Here is a 15,409-nt window from a genome sequence, read left to right as displayed (position 1 = left end):
AGTTTTTGTGTAAACCTGTACAGCATCTGAGATTTTATTTTGGTTTAGGAGGATGTTTTGCACTGCAAGAGTTTAATGCTCATCGTCTTCAATTCTTTAACTGAGAGAGGTATCCACAATGCTATATAAATTCGTTTTGAAGGAACAAGAGTATATTGTAAAAAGAGATCATCATAGTGAATATTAACACATTGGCGCCAAGGATATCGCGCAACTACGTCAGACTGTCGGGAGTTAGCCATAACATAATGCTAATTTGTTTCATAGCAATTGAAAGCTTCACATTTTACCTGTCGGGTGTCTGCCCCCTATTGAATAAAATAACTTAGCAGAAATAGGAGGAATCTTAATTTTTTCATTATCCACGATTATGTTAGCGAGACTGATTGATTGAATTACTAGTGTATTACCAACTGACAACTGCAGCTGAATAAAAGCGTCAGGATTTATGCAGATTTTTAAAAGGCGTCTTTACCAGTCAGAGGGTAAAATATTCTCCGATATTAAAAAAGATCAGTGCCTCAAAATGTTAAAATGTGGTTCTTTTATCATGAGCAAAATTGCAGTGAAGATGTGCCGGAGATATTAATTTAAAACTGCTGACATTAAAAGAGTGATGCACCTGAAGTCTCAGTGAAAGTTGTATCGTGATTGTACTACTTCATGCTCAGCGTCTCGGTGAGGTGGCGTTTAGCACCATCTGGCTCTCGTGGCTCACTCAGCTGGATTAAATCGTCTATCAGGCCCCTGTGGCTCACTTTCAGCAGGATTAAATCATCTGTTGGTAAATGAAATAGAATACTGCAGTTGTTCGAACCATGATGGGGTTTAGCACTTTCTCTTTTACGCAGTACCGTAGGAGCACTTCTGTGGTTTATTCATGATAATATCAAACGATTTTTTTCAGCGAAGAGAATCAGAGTAGTTGAGTTATTTACACAGGCTAACACCTGACGATTTAGTTTGTCAGCATAAGTCGTAGCACTCAGCGTATTAAAAGCATGTTGATATCTTATTCAGGATGACACCAGATAATTCTCTTCAGCCATGATAAGTCCTTGCAGTCAAAAACTAAAAATTATCCCAAATAACTCATTCGTGGTTATGGACGCAAGCAAGTCATTTATTTAGGTTAACACCAGATCATGTTATTCGGATGAAGGAGTTCGTAATGGTCAAATGATTAAATACTCCGATCTCTCCTCTTAATTCTTGTTGAGTTACGTCAAAGCACATCCATCGTAAGCTGAGAGGGAAAGGCTTTGTTTAATGCTTGTCGACTACACGAGTCATTAAAGCAGACAATCTTTTTTTCACTCAGTCACAATTTTCCCCTAGAACAGGACCCTAAGTAGTTGTTTACATTCAGGTTCCCAGTTTACGGAGTGGTGAACAGGGATAAGGGGGAAAGTAAATTTATCCAAGAGTCATGCTGGCCCGAAAAATGTCAGCCAAGTTCTCCAGTGGTTATTAAAAGTGGGGCTGGTGGAAATATGTATATAAACTGAATCCGGTCGAAGTATATTCTGTGAAGGTACGTGTTGCCTAGTATGTACAGTAGGCTGGTAATGGACAAGTTAGAGACTGGGAAACAAAAAATGGATGGGGTGTCATGGGGATGGTTGTGGGTGGGATGGGCTTGTATGGCGGTGGGTGATAGGGCATGGAGGAATAAGCAAACCCTTTGAAGATAGGCATTACTTGAGGCTTGGCATTAACTAAAGGGGTAATTTTTTCCTTCAAAAGTTCGATGTGGAAGGGGAGGAAATAGAACGGTGAATGCTGACGGATGAACGGAATAGGCAGAGATGATGATGATGGTGAGACGGGCAAGAATAACACACCCTGTGAATATGGGCCTTGTAAGTTAGCCGGTATGGGCGTTGTGCTGGTCTGATTCAAAGTTCTGTCCAACGTGAATAATAATAAGAAGAAAGTAAGCACGAGACTGTCTTGTACGCTTGGTGTCGTCCTTGATATGAAAGTCTTAACCCTTTCACTTTGATGGCGTATTTTGTCGTTTAGCCTTAGTACCTGCAGACGATGTAGTTCAGTTTCATCAGCCCTCAGGACTAGTTCCTGACCATCCCCCTTTGCTGAACTTTTTCAGTGTCTCAGTTACACAGAGAGTAGGCCAGCATGCTCTCCAGTACAAATTTCTCTATCTATCTTCACCAAACTACATGCACAGTACACACTACACTTCCTATTCAAAATTTACCAAAATGGCGTCAATTCACCTAGCCTCGGAGTCCCCAGGGGGGACCATAAATGCCCCCTGCCATCTGCCCCTCTCCCGGTGACGACTCGAGGTGCCTGGAACCACTGTCTGACTCTCTTCTTCTTCATTTCTGCAACATTCGCGGCCTTTCATCTAACTTTCGCTCTGTTGAGCACCACCTCTCCTCCTCTAAACCTCACCTTCTTTTTCTAACGGAGACTCAGCTGTCTGAGGCAACTGACAGCAAACCCTTTTCTGTATCCTCCTACTTTCTCTATACTCATTTCAAAGCCAAAGGTGGCTGTTGTGTATACATACGCAACGACTTATCTTGCTCTCGTGTTCCTGAACTTGATTCTTCTGAATTCTCCACTCTCTGGCTTCGGCTTTCCTGTCATTCTCTGACTAAATATATCTGTGCTGTTTACTTATCCCCTAATTCTACTGACTATCAAAAATTCTTCGACTATCTTACTTCTACGATGGAACACATTCTGTCCATTTCTCCTTTCTCTGAAATCTCCATTCTTGGAGATTTCAATGTTCACCACCACCTTTGGCTCTCCTCTCCTTTCACGGATCCACCTGGTGAACAAGCCTACATCTTTTCTATCCTTAATGACCTAGAGCAGCTTGTACAGCACCCTACCCGTATCCCTGACCGCCTTGGAGAGAGCTCCAACATACTTGACCTCTTCCTCACAACTAATCCTTCAGCTTACTCTGTTAATCTTTTCTCTCCGTTGGGCTCCTCCGATCACAACCTTATTACCTTAACCTGTCCTATCGCTCCAGTACGGCCTGCGGACCCTCCAGGGAAACGTCGTCTCTGGCATTTTGGAGCTGCGGACTGGGAGGCCCTCAGGCAGTACTTCTTTGATTTTCCCTGGAATGATTATTGCTTCCATGGCCGTGAGCCATCTGAGTGTGCTCTTGCGCATGACACGGAGGTTATTCTCTCGGGCATGGAAGCATACATTCCTTTCTCATATCCTTTGACTAACGCAAGAAAGCCTTGGTTTAATCACGCTTGTTCTAATGCTGTCCGCAACAAGGAGAAGGCCTACAAAAGGTACCGGAGCCAACCCACCCCTGAATCACATAATCTTTACGTTTCTGCCCGGAATCGTGCTAAGTCTGTTCTTCGCTCTACTAAAAATAATTTCATCCATACTAAATGCTCTCAACTCTCCAACTCGAATTCTTCCCGCTCCTTCTGGCACCTTGCCAAAAATCATTCTAACAACTTTACCTCATCATCCTTCCCTCCTCTTTTCTACTCTGATGGTTCTGTAGCTATTTCTTCTACTGATAAAGCAGATCTCTTTGCACTGAACTTTCTCCTCCAATTCCACCTTAGACGATTCCGGTGCTGTTCCTCCATCACTTCCCCCCTCTGACTTCCTCATGGCTGACATTAAAATTTCTTCAGTTGATGTATTTTCTGCCATTACTGGCCTCAGTACTAACAAGGCATATGGGCCTGATGGGGTCCCTCCTGTTGTTCTCAAAAACTGTGCTTCTGTGCTTACACCCTGCCTAGGCAAACTATTTCGCCTTTGTCTGTCAACTTGTACCTTTCCTTCTTGCTGGAAGTTTGCTCTCATTCAGCCAGTCCCAAAGAAGGGGTGACCACTCCCAACCCTCCACCTATCGTCCAATTGCTTTAACGTCCTGTATTTCAAAAGTTTTCGAGTCAATTCTTAATAAAAAATTTTAAGGCATCTTTCCTATCACAACCTTCTTTCCGATCGTCAGTATGGGTTCCGTCAGGACGCTCCACTGGCGATCTTCTCACCTACCTTTCAGACTCCTGGTCATCCTCCTTTCGGGACTTTGGCGAAAGCTTTGCCATTGCACTTGACATCTCAAAGGCTTTCGATCGAGTCTGGCATAAATCTTTAATTTCCAAACTGCCCTCCTACGGTTTCTATCCTTCTATCTGTACCTTCATCGCTAGCTTCCTTTCTGGTCGTTCTATAGCTGCTGTCGTAGACGGCCATCGTTCTTCTCCTAGATCTATCAACAGTGGTGTTCCTCAGGGCTCTGTCCTATCACCAACTCTCTTCCTTTTATTCATCAATGATCTTCTAAGCTGTACATCTAACTCTATCCACTCATACGCTGATGACTCCACCCTTCACCTTTCCATTCGGTTCCCGCAACGCCCATCTCAACAGTTACTTCAAGAAACAAGGGATGAGGCTATGGCACACCTAATGTCTGACTTGGCTCATATCTCTGACTGGGGTAAAAATAATATGGTTGTCTTTAATGCTTCTAAGACTCAGTTCTTACACCTATCAACCCGACAAAATCTTCCACAGGTATACCCACTAATGTTTAATAATATTCAGATTAATCCTGCATCATCCTTGAACATGCTTGGGGTTTCATTTACTCAGGACTTATCTTGGAAAGATCATATTGCATCTCTTGTAAAATCTGCTTCCAAGAGATTAAAAGCTAAGCCGACTCCGCTCTTTCTTTACCCCTGCACAATTGTTGACTCTATACAGGGGTTTTATCCGCCCCTGTGTGGAGTACAACTCTCATGTGTGGGGAGGCTCCCCACATACAGCTCTTCTCAATAGGGTGGAGTCAAAGGCTTTTCGTCTCATTAACTCTCCTCCTCTTACTGACTCCTTCAACCTCTGTCTCTTCGCCGCACTGTTGCATCTTTATCTCTTTTCTATCGCTACTTTAATGGTCACTGCTCCTCTGAACTGTCTGCTTGCATTCCTCCACCTCTACGACGGGCGCGTAGCACCCGTCTGGCAGCAAACTCTCATCCCTTTTCTGTCCAACTCTCTAATGCAAGAGTTAACCGTTACTCCCAGTCTTTCATTCATGCAACAGGTCAGCTCTGGAACTGTCTCCCTCTGTCTGTATTTCCTCCTGCCTATGATCTCCAGTCTTTCAAACGCAGTGTGTCCAGGCATCTCAAAATGATCGGATCTTGAATTTGGCTCTCTATTGTATTTTGTTTTTCTCTTGGAGGGAACTGTTACTGCGGGCTCATGGCCTTTGGTTCCTTCTTCCTCGCATTAAAAAAAAAAAAAAAAAAAAAAAAAAGTTTAGGGGAGACTTTTCGAATTCGAGGTGTCAGAGTCAGTCTTCATTAACCTCTTTTTTAACGAATGTCCCTCTTAATCTGAGCAAATCATCCTGAGGCAGCAGGAATAAAAAAAAAAAAAAATCCTCGGATAGAACTGGTTAAGGTCTAATAGCACTTATAAACACGGAACTCAAACAGTGTGGTGCTGCCAGGGCCAAGTGGGGGTGGGGTGGTGTATAGTCTTGGGTAATTGTTCGTTTGCATGTCCTCGATACTATGCTAACACCTTCAATCAGAGGCTGTTTATATGGGTAGACAGAGGGAGAGAGAGAGAGAGAGAGAGAGAGAGAGAGAGAGAGAGAGAGAGAAAGAGAGAGAGAGAGAGAGAGAGAGAGAGAGAGAGAGAGAGAGAGAGAGAGAGAGAGGTAAATAGATTTACTACTTCCAGGTTATTTTATTTAGCGTAGGAACGACTCTTGTGTTTAAAAGTTTAATGAAGCTTCTTCCTAACCACTCTAGATTGAAAGCTCTCTCCCAAGCTGATTTAAACCGTCTGGAGTTAGCATGAATAAAAACATCGATTTTAAAGTCAGGGCCAGTATGAGGTATGGTACACTCGCAGGCAAATATTTTCTTTACACCAAGTTGTCAAAATCTACAGTGATATTGGTTGATCTTTCAGCTCATGGACGTAATTATTGTTTTGTTGTTGCCACTGCTGGACGATTTTCCTCAGCTTAGGGTAGTCCTGATCTACCGATGAGTTTAGTGAGGGATATCAAAACACTCCAGTTCGAAAATAATCTCCTTAGCATAATAGGTACAATGGTAATGGATAGATGCGGGACCATCAGGGCTGTGGCATGGAGCGTCCAAAAATTCTTCGACAGTGAAACACCTCGCATCCTTGAACCTTAGGAAGTAACTGACGGACAGGTCACACTAAGAGAGAATCCCGCATCTAATAAAATCGTCTGAGGGTAGCAAGAATGAAGTAGAAAAAAAAGTCATCCAACTAAGCTAGTTAATCCGTGTCTAAAACTAGCGCAATAGTTCCTCATTACCTGAAGGTTAGTGTGAAATGGGCCGCCAGGAGAGGGAGTGAAGCGGTGGTCGGTCACGTCCGTCCTGTCAACAGCCATGAATTACGTCCCCTGCACCCACCAACACCCGTCACGGCGGATGTGCCTAACTGGGTCACTGTAGCAACATTGTGTGTGTGTGTGTGTGTGTGCGTGTGCGTGTGCGCGTGTGCGTGTGCGTGTGCGCGTGTGTGTGTGTGTGTGTGTGTGTGTGTGTGTGTGTGTGTGTGCGTGCGCGCGCGCTGGATGGGGGATAATGTTTGAGTCCAGAAACCTGTGTCGGAATGAAAACACCTCATTTACTGATAGACCATACACGTTTTCCTCGGTGTGGTAATAGTCTTTTCTTTTATGCAAAATGTGAGAACCAGTCTGAAAATTCCAAATTGTCCTTTCCATAGAAAATTCAACACAAGAGAACCAAAATTGAGTCTTATTCCGAGGTGCTTGGACACATTGCGCTTAATAGGGAAAGCAGATGCTCTTCCGGTTATTACATATCTCTGGCGTTACATGGAATACAATACAAAATACTTGATCTCTTGATGTCGCCTAACCCTATTAATATCGTTTATGTCAGCCGCGATAAATAGGACTAGGATATGCTTATAAATAATCCTTTCGCTGTACCCTGTTGCATAAGAAGTGCTGGGTGCAGAGTCTGTGAGTGGAGGTGTGTGATGGGTGGAGGTGTGCTGGGTACAGGTGTGGTGAATGGAGATGTGTGATGGGTGGAGGTGTGGTTGGTACAGGTGTGATGAGTGGAGGTGTGTGTTGGGTGGAGGTGTGTTGGGTACAGGTGTGGTGAGTGGAGGTGTGTTGGGTGCAGGTGTGGTGAGTGGGTGTGTGTGATGGGTGGAGGTGTGTTGCATACAGGTGTGGTGAGCGGAGGTGTGTGATGGGTGGAGGTGTGCTGAACACAGGTATGTGATAGGTGGAGGCGTGTTGGGTACTGGTGTGGTGAGTGGAGGTGAGTTGCCTACAGGTGTGGTGAGTGGAGGTGTGGAATGGATGGAGGTGTGTTAGATGGAGGAGTGTGATGGATGGAGGTGTGTTGGATGCAGGTGTGGTGAATGGAGGTGTGTGATGGTGGAGGCTTGTTGGGTGCAGATGTGGTGAGACAGGTGTGGTAGGACAGATGTGTGGGGGTGGTGTATGGTGAGTGGAGTTGTGATGGGACAGGTGTGTGGTGGGTGGAGGTACGTGGGTGGATAGGGATGTGAGGTAGGTGGGGTTGCATGGTGTGTGGTGGGTGGACAGGAGGCGGAATAAGTGGGTGATGGGTGCAGGTGTTGTGGAGCAGGTGTGATGAGTGAAGGTGTGGTGGGACAGGTGTGTGGGGGGTAGAGGTATATTGGAACAACTGTGTGGTGGGTGGAGATGTGGTGGGACAAGTGTGTGATGAGTAGCGTGGTGGGACAGGTGTGTAGTGAGTGAAGATGTGGTGGGAAAGATGTGTGGTGGGTGGAGGTGTGTGGTGGACGAAAGTGTGGTGGGACCGGTGTGTGGTGGGTGGAGGGACAGCTGTATGTATAAACTGTATAGGCTATAATATGTTGGGTGGAGGTAGTTGTGGTGAAACCGAGGATGCGGGCTGGAGGTGGAGGGGAGGGGGGGAGAAGTAACGATAGGGAAGGAAGTTGGGGGGGTGGGGGGAGAGTGGGAGGACCGGGAGGTAAACTGGGGATACATTGTTACAGGGATATGAGGTCAGAGAGGAGAAAGGTAAGTTCCGATTTTTTTTTAACTATCAGAAAACTAGTAAACAACGCTGAACACACAAGGAAAAATGTAATGTCAATCCTTTCACTGCAATGTGGTCTTGTTATTTTATTCATGATACCTATAGATAATTTTAGTCTGTTTAGGGGAGGCCTCTCGATGTAAAGAATTAGTGGAGGTTGTTTCTAAGACCCTTGTTACTAGAGTTCCATCCCAAAATTATTATTATTACGTGGTGGTAGCATGAATCAAAATTAAAAATGTCATGTTGATGGTATGAACGTAACAGTGATAACGAATGATAACATCCGATCTTTGCCAATGAAGTATAAAAGAGTGATGACAAATTATGCTCAAAATCTCGCTTACTGTCAGAAGCTAGTGAATAAAGGTAAACACTTAACTAAACATTTATCTTTGACGTAACCGTGGTAACGAATGGAAACGTCAAACCTCCCACGCTGGTCTTTGCCTCTGAACAGCTAACGAGAGCGATCACGACCTCTTCTTAAAGTCTCCCAGGCTTGATCACGACCAACTGTGTTCGTGCAGGGCTCGATACACATGTCATTCAGGCAGCCAGACAATGGGGATGGGATGGGAGAGGAGGTAGTAATGGGGGATGCTGAAATAAGTTTTTCCACTATATACACGGTGGTTCGTATATTGCAGCTTACCATTCCACTCAGCTGTCGAAATCTCGTTTGTTGTGGGAAGGGCTCGGTCTGATTACCAGTGTCTATACCGCCTCATGATTTTAGAAATTGGTAATGTAATAATTTTATGTAAGAAGGGGTGGGAGGAAATCAAGATAAGAAAAAGACAGTGTTAATCATGAGAAGGGTTAAATGAAGTAGAAAATAATACAAGGCAGACCTTGATAACAATGAATGAACCAGCCTTGCAGCACAGGAAAATTCTCTAGCTGGTGGCAAAGGGTGCGCAGTGTGTGTACTTAAACTAGGTGGGGACAGTACAGACCTGACCGAAATCCTGTTAACAGCTGACGTTAAGCACCCTGTCATAAATATGCTTTATTTCATTTGGAATAATAAGAGAACTTGGCGGGTTAGGGTTTTAACGATGAACCCGATAGACAATAGTTGCCCAGTCACTTCGGTCGGGCGTCCCCAAAAATCTTGTGTGTAGGCTGTGTTGAAGCAATGTATGTTTTGTGAGAATGATGTACAAGAGTTGAGTAAGTTGTGTTGTGGTGTGAGATCCAGCATTTCAGTGATTGAGAGAATAATGTTCCGGCATTACATCTTTATTGCTCCATCATGAATGTTGGGGGGCCTGAACTATGCTACTCAATCAAAACACTTTAGGCATGAATATCCAGCCACTCTTCCTTGATTATTTTGACAGTAAATCACGGCCATCCTTTGGATTCACACCGTTATCACTCACATCCACCTGGTGCTCCATAATCAACCTGGCTTCTGTTTATCAGGATTGTATGTAAACCAACTGTAATAGTAACACTGGTTTATTCGCTACTGTACTGACACGCAGTACGTAAGAATGAAATTAATGTTTCCCTAAAGACGCTATTTTGTGCTGAAAAATATCGACTGGTAGTATCAGAAATGAATTCAATAAGACATCGCACATAAGGATTGATGACCAAGCCAGTCTTCCACCCTCAGTCCGTGGTCACCTGTCTCGCCTAATACAGTCCATTGTCCAGAGAGAGAGAGAGAGAGAGAGAGAGAGAGAGAGAGAGAGAGAGGTGGGGAGGGAGGAAGGGAGACAGAGACAGACAGACAGACAGACAGGGGGTGGGGGGTAGAGGGAGATAGGCAAACACACACTATTATTTGAACTCGTTTTTCTTTAAAATATTGCTCTTTTGTTTGTCCTAGAAGAGCAAGCAACATATCCTGATTCTCTCTCTCTCTCTCTCTCTCTCTCTCTCTCTCTCTCTATCTATCTATATATATATATATATATATATATATATATTATATATATATATATATATATATATATATATATATATATATATATATATATATATATATAGTGTTTATGTTTATATATAAGTATAGGTATTGATAGATAGATAGATATAGATTTACTTATATATGCAGCCTAGTACTATTCCCTTTTATTTTGTTACTTTCTTTCCTTCTTTCAAACGACTAATACCATCAAAAGACAAAATTCTGGCCCATTGTAAAATAGAGAGTGATCGTGATGTAGGTTGCTCCATCTGAATATGAGTGTAAGTCGCAACCCTGACATTTGACATGCGGATCGGTATTTACGATGGGAGGACTGTTGACAGCTGTAGATAAGAAGTCTGAACACAGCATTCCGTATTATATGTAAGCGTTCCCAGGTGTAAGTGTAGTGCATTGGATACTCGTACACAACCCCTTCACCTCGAGGCCTTGACGCCATCTGTCACCGGGGGCATAGTTGACAGTAACTGACAAGCTCATGGCTATTCATCCTTCTAACGCCGAGAAAACTCTAAACTATTTTATTCTCCCTACCTGTAAGCAATTTAGCTGATCTTGGTAGTAGTTTGTAGTTATCTAAGGGTTAAATAACATACAAAGCCTTTCCAGATTTACTCTTGCGACTGATAAACTTTTATATCAGCTACGAAAATTTCCTTAAATTATTACAGCTGTAAAATGAATGTGTAGCACTCTCTTACTATTATATTTAATTTTCTATTCTAGTTTCTGGGTCCAGTTCAATCTAGGTACAGTACAATCAAGGACGTCGTGACAAGATTATGATGATGATGATGATGATGATAGTGGAGGTCTGTTATAAGGCAGCAGTTTCCAAAAATTATCACTTCATGTCCCGTTTTGGGAAAAATCTGAATATCCATTAACCTCCTCCACTTTTTCCTAACGTTGTAAAAATTGTTAGGCCCGTGTATGCTACGTTAGCGTGATAGGATGGTCCCACGAAAGACCACAAATTGATTTTTTATTGTACTTACATAATTACTCTTATAATTAATGGTGACGTTTGCATTTATTTATTTCACCCGTATAATGCACTTGACTCATAATTAGTTTGCTGATTTATATATCACTGACTTACCACAAGCTTCAAAACAAACTTGTGTGGCTGGGATGAATCAAGCTCATTATTTCCCTCTCTGTTCTTGAAGAACATATATCTTTCCACAGCTATCGTAAGACCCTTTGAAGCTAATCACACAAATAATACAAATAATTTTCTAAGATCTTCCGTTACTCCCGGTTAAATTCTCCCCTTATTATGTGACTTGGCCGTCAATATGGATATAATAGCGAGACATATCACAGGACAGAGTGACATCACCTCCACGCCACCTGATGACGTATACCAGCACCTGACGATAACCCCTTCACCCCTCCCGCCCCCTTACATCACCCCTCCAGCACGCCTCTACACTGCGTCATTCCTCCCTCAGTAGAAATTCTACTCCTGTGGGTTGTGTTCTAAGGAAAGGTTGGGGCTGAGCACGTAATGTTTGCTTGCCTTAATGATCCTAGTGTTGTCGATAAACATAAATGTGAGTCGTCATCTTTTTCGTTATACTTCATCTTCTTGCTGTCACGACATACCTTCCCTCACGCCAGTTTCTCTTCTCTGCACATCCTTAACGTGACCCTCAGTCAGTTTCTATTTAACGTGACTGGGTATTATAAGAAACTTTTCATAATCAGAAACTGGTTGTTGAATTTATACCTCGTGTGTGTGTGTGTGTGTGTGTGTGTGTGTGTGTGTGTGTGTGTGTGTGTGTGTGTGTGTGTGTGTGTGTGTGTGTGTGTCAGTGGTGGCTCAGTGGTTAACTTATCCGCTTGGCGATGCGTGTACCCCAGTCCAGGGTTCGAAACCTAAATCTTGACAGAAGGTCCTTTCCTATGCTTGCACACGTTCGTACCTTGTCGGCGTATACAAATCCTGACACACACAAGCATAACCACAAAAACATTCCAGTTTCCACATGTATCACTCTCCCTACAATACCATCCCCATTCGTACTTTGCCAGAATAGGGAAGGGCTAAACAAACTACCACTCATATCACAGAAGGTCCGACCCTGCAGTGGACGTAATGTGAACTCTTTACCAAATTTTACAGTTACAGTTAATCATTTTTCTTGTTTCATCTACACGGCAAAATTACTGAATAGTAAATAAACATTCCCATGATTCAAACAAATGCGTTTTAAATATAGAACTTTTTATCTCCAGTTTTGTTTTTCTACTTATGTCGTCCTTCGGCATATACCCGACGTGATCTTCAACCTTTCTTATATAGAGTTACGTAATATTATTAAAACATTGTTGAAAATCGTATACACGTACAACAGTTGTTTTTATACCACACTCTTATCTTCAGTTCCGTCTATTTTCATTTGTCGCAGCATTCCATCTACACTCACACAAGTTTTTGTTTTCTTCGTACATCCTTGGCATGTTCCTCAACCTGTTTCTACTTAACCCTGTCATATATATATATATATATATATATATATATATATATATATATATATATATATATATATATATATATATATATATACATACACACACACACACACACACACACACACACACACACACACACACACACACACACACACACTATTTACAGTGTATTTTTGCTTCCTCCCTATGATTTTGTTAAGCTTTGGAGAGAGATTTGTAGTGCCAGGGTTACAGTCTCCACTAACCCCATCACAACGTGATTTCTTTCCCTAAAGTGGAGATAATCGTCTGAGTGATTTGTTTCTCTAAGCTGGATATAATCGTCTGAAGGAGTTGGAATAGAATTCAAAATCAGACTGACGGAGTTAAACAAACCTGAAATTTTCATTTAGTAATGACTAGAGTCGTTCATGTTCAGTGCCACAAAGAATACGCTGTGATTAGTCTTTGTCCTCTACGCTACTTTTGATTTCATTTAGCAAGTCTGTTTAGAGATTTTTATTCAAACTGCTCAGTCATGTTCTAATCTGAATACCTGTTTATTTGGGGCGACATATAGTTTTTATGTTCATGTATTTCGGTTTCATTTTCACCTGTCGCTCTAAAAACAGCCAGTAATAAAAAGTCAAGAAATTAGTTAGCATTAAAAACAACCCAGGAAATACACATACAGACGGACAGACAGAGAAAGTAGAAGTTGCGAGGTCCAGTCTGCTAAACCACAACAAAGAGTGAGTTTGATCAGACCCGACCATCCACAACAAGAAGTGGATGAGTGGAGCTGGGGGTAGGGGGGTGGAGCAGGGGAAGAGAAGAGGGGAGGGAGAGGGAGAGGGGGGGAAATTTACAGGGGTGGTGGGTAGGGGAAGGGAGAAGGGGGGGGACAGTGGGGGTATGAAGTGAAGGGGTGAGATCAGGATTGGAGAATACTGGGAGAGAGGGAAGATGAAGGCGAAGGAAAAAGGGAGGGCGGAGGGAAGCGAATGGGGAGAGAGGAAGGGAAGTGAAATAGGACGTACAGTATGCATAGTCTGGAGGGGAAAAGGAAAGGTAATGGAAGGGGAAGGTGGACTGGAATTGAGAGGAAGAGGAGGGAACCGTTGTCGTAGAAAGAAAGAGGACAGTGGCAGGGAGGAGGGAGGAAGAAAAGAGGCGGCAGGGGAAGAGGAAGGGTAGAAGAAGCAGAGGAAAACAGAAAAGGAGAGTACCAAGGAGGTTGGAAAAGGGTAGGGATGGCAAAGAAAAGGTCTAGTCAGTTATGGAAGGGCTGGAACGGGGAAAAGAAAGGGTAAAAACACCAGAGGAAGAAGCGGAGAGTGGCAGAGATGGATGAGGAAGGGAAGGGAACGAGCGGCGAGGGAAGGAGGAAAGTAGCACGGGAAGGGGAAAGGTAAAGCGTAGCAAAAGGGAAGAGAAGAGTGAAATGGAAGGAAAGGGAAGGGAGTAAGGGCGAGGAGAAGGGATAAGATTACGAAGGAAAGGCCATGAATCGCTAAGAAGTTGCATGCAGAAGGTAAGAAACAGCAGAGGAAGAAAAAATGAGGATGAGAGTGGCTAAGAAAAGGTTAATACGGAGAAAAGAGAGTGGGGAGTCGGAAGGAAGAACAGAAAAGAGTTAGGCAATGGAAGAAGACGAGTGGGAAAGTGGTTTGGGGGGAAGATGGAAAGAGTGTCATGGAGGAGCGGGGAGGAAGGGGGAGGAATAGAAGGAATGACAGGAAGAGGAGGGAATGCTGGCAAGAAAGAGAAAGAGAAGGGCTGGACTGGAAGACGAAGAAGGTGAAGGGAAAACTGATAAGGAAGAAATAAGGAGAGAGTTTCCTGGAGGAGGAGAGGTGGAGGGAGGAATAGAAGGGATGGCAAAGGAAGAGGAAAAGAAAGGGAGAGTGTCGGAAAGGAAAAAAAAGGGAGAGTATTATAAGAGGGTGAGAGGGAGGGGGGGAAAGAGGAAACAGTGTAGCAGCAGCAAGCAAGCACGGCCTGCCCCGGTAATAACTTACTCTTACATAACCCCTGGAAACGAATTAGCTTGCCACAGTGAGGGTTGGATTGGGGTCGCTAGCAGTGGGGGAGAGGGGGGGCAAGAAGATGGAAAGGAGAGAGGGTGGAGATGGAGATGATGAAAGGGAGAGAGGGTGGAGGTTGAAGTGATGGAAAAGAGTGAGTGAGTGGAGGTTGAGGTGGAAGGGAGAGAGGACGGAGGTTGAAATGGATGGGAGAGAGAGTGGAGATGGTGGTGGTGGAAGAGGAGAGAGAGGAGGCAGATGTACAACAGAGAGAAAATGTATGTGGAGATGGAAGGGAGAGGCTGGAGTTTGAGGTGGTAAGGGAAGAAGGTAGATGTTGGGCTGGAAAGGAATGAGCGTGGAGGCTGGGATGGTAGGGAGAGAAGATGGAGGAAGGTGGAGGTGAAGGGAGAAGAGGGAGAAAAGCTGGAAGTAAAAGAAGGTGTAAGTGGAATTGGAAATGCAGGTAAAGAGAATGGCGTGGAATGGGAACGAGACGGCAAAAGCACGTTCTTTTGTGGCTAATTCATAAATCCAGCCTTCATATATGTCCAGAATTTTAAATCATCGTCATTATCATCATCATCGTCATCATCATCATCATCATCATCATCATCATCATCATCATCATCTTAACACTTGCTCTCAGGATTGCAAAAGGACCAAACAAGACCCTGAACAAAACAAACAAACAAACAAACAATGGCAACCATTAAAAAAAAAATCATCATCATCATCATCATCTTAACCGTACAAACTGTTATTACTGGAGTGGGTTGGGTCCAGAGGCGGAAAAGAGGCATACACAGAGGGTCGATAACTACTATCAGAGTGCCCGGCAAAAATGACCAGTGCATTTACTCTTCTCTTAG

Source organism: Coenobita brevimanus, chromosome 50 (genome assembly GCF_032717465.1).
Source record: "Coenobita brevimanus isolate Jiangsu-jjx chromosome 50, ASM3271746v2, whole genome shotgun sequence".
Lineage (NCBI taxonomy): Eukaryota > Metazoa > Arthropoda > Malacostraca > Decapoda > Coenobitidae > Coenobita > Coenobita brevimanus.
This window is presented reverse-complemented; position numbering follows the sequence as displayed.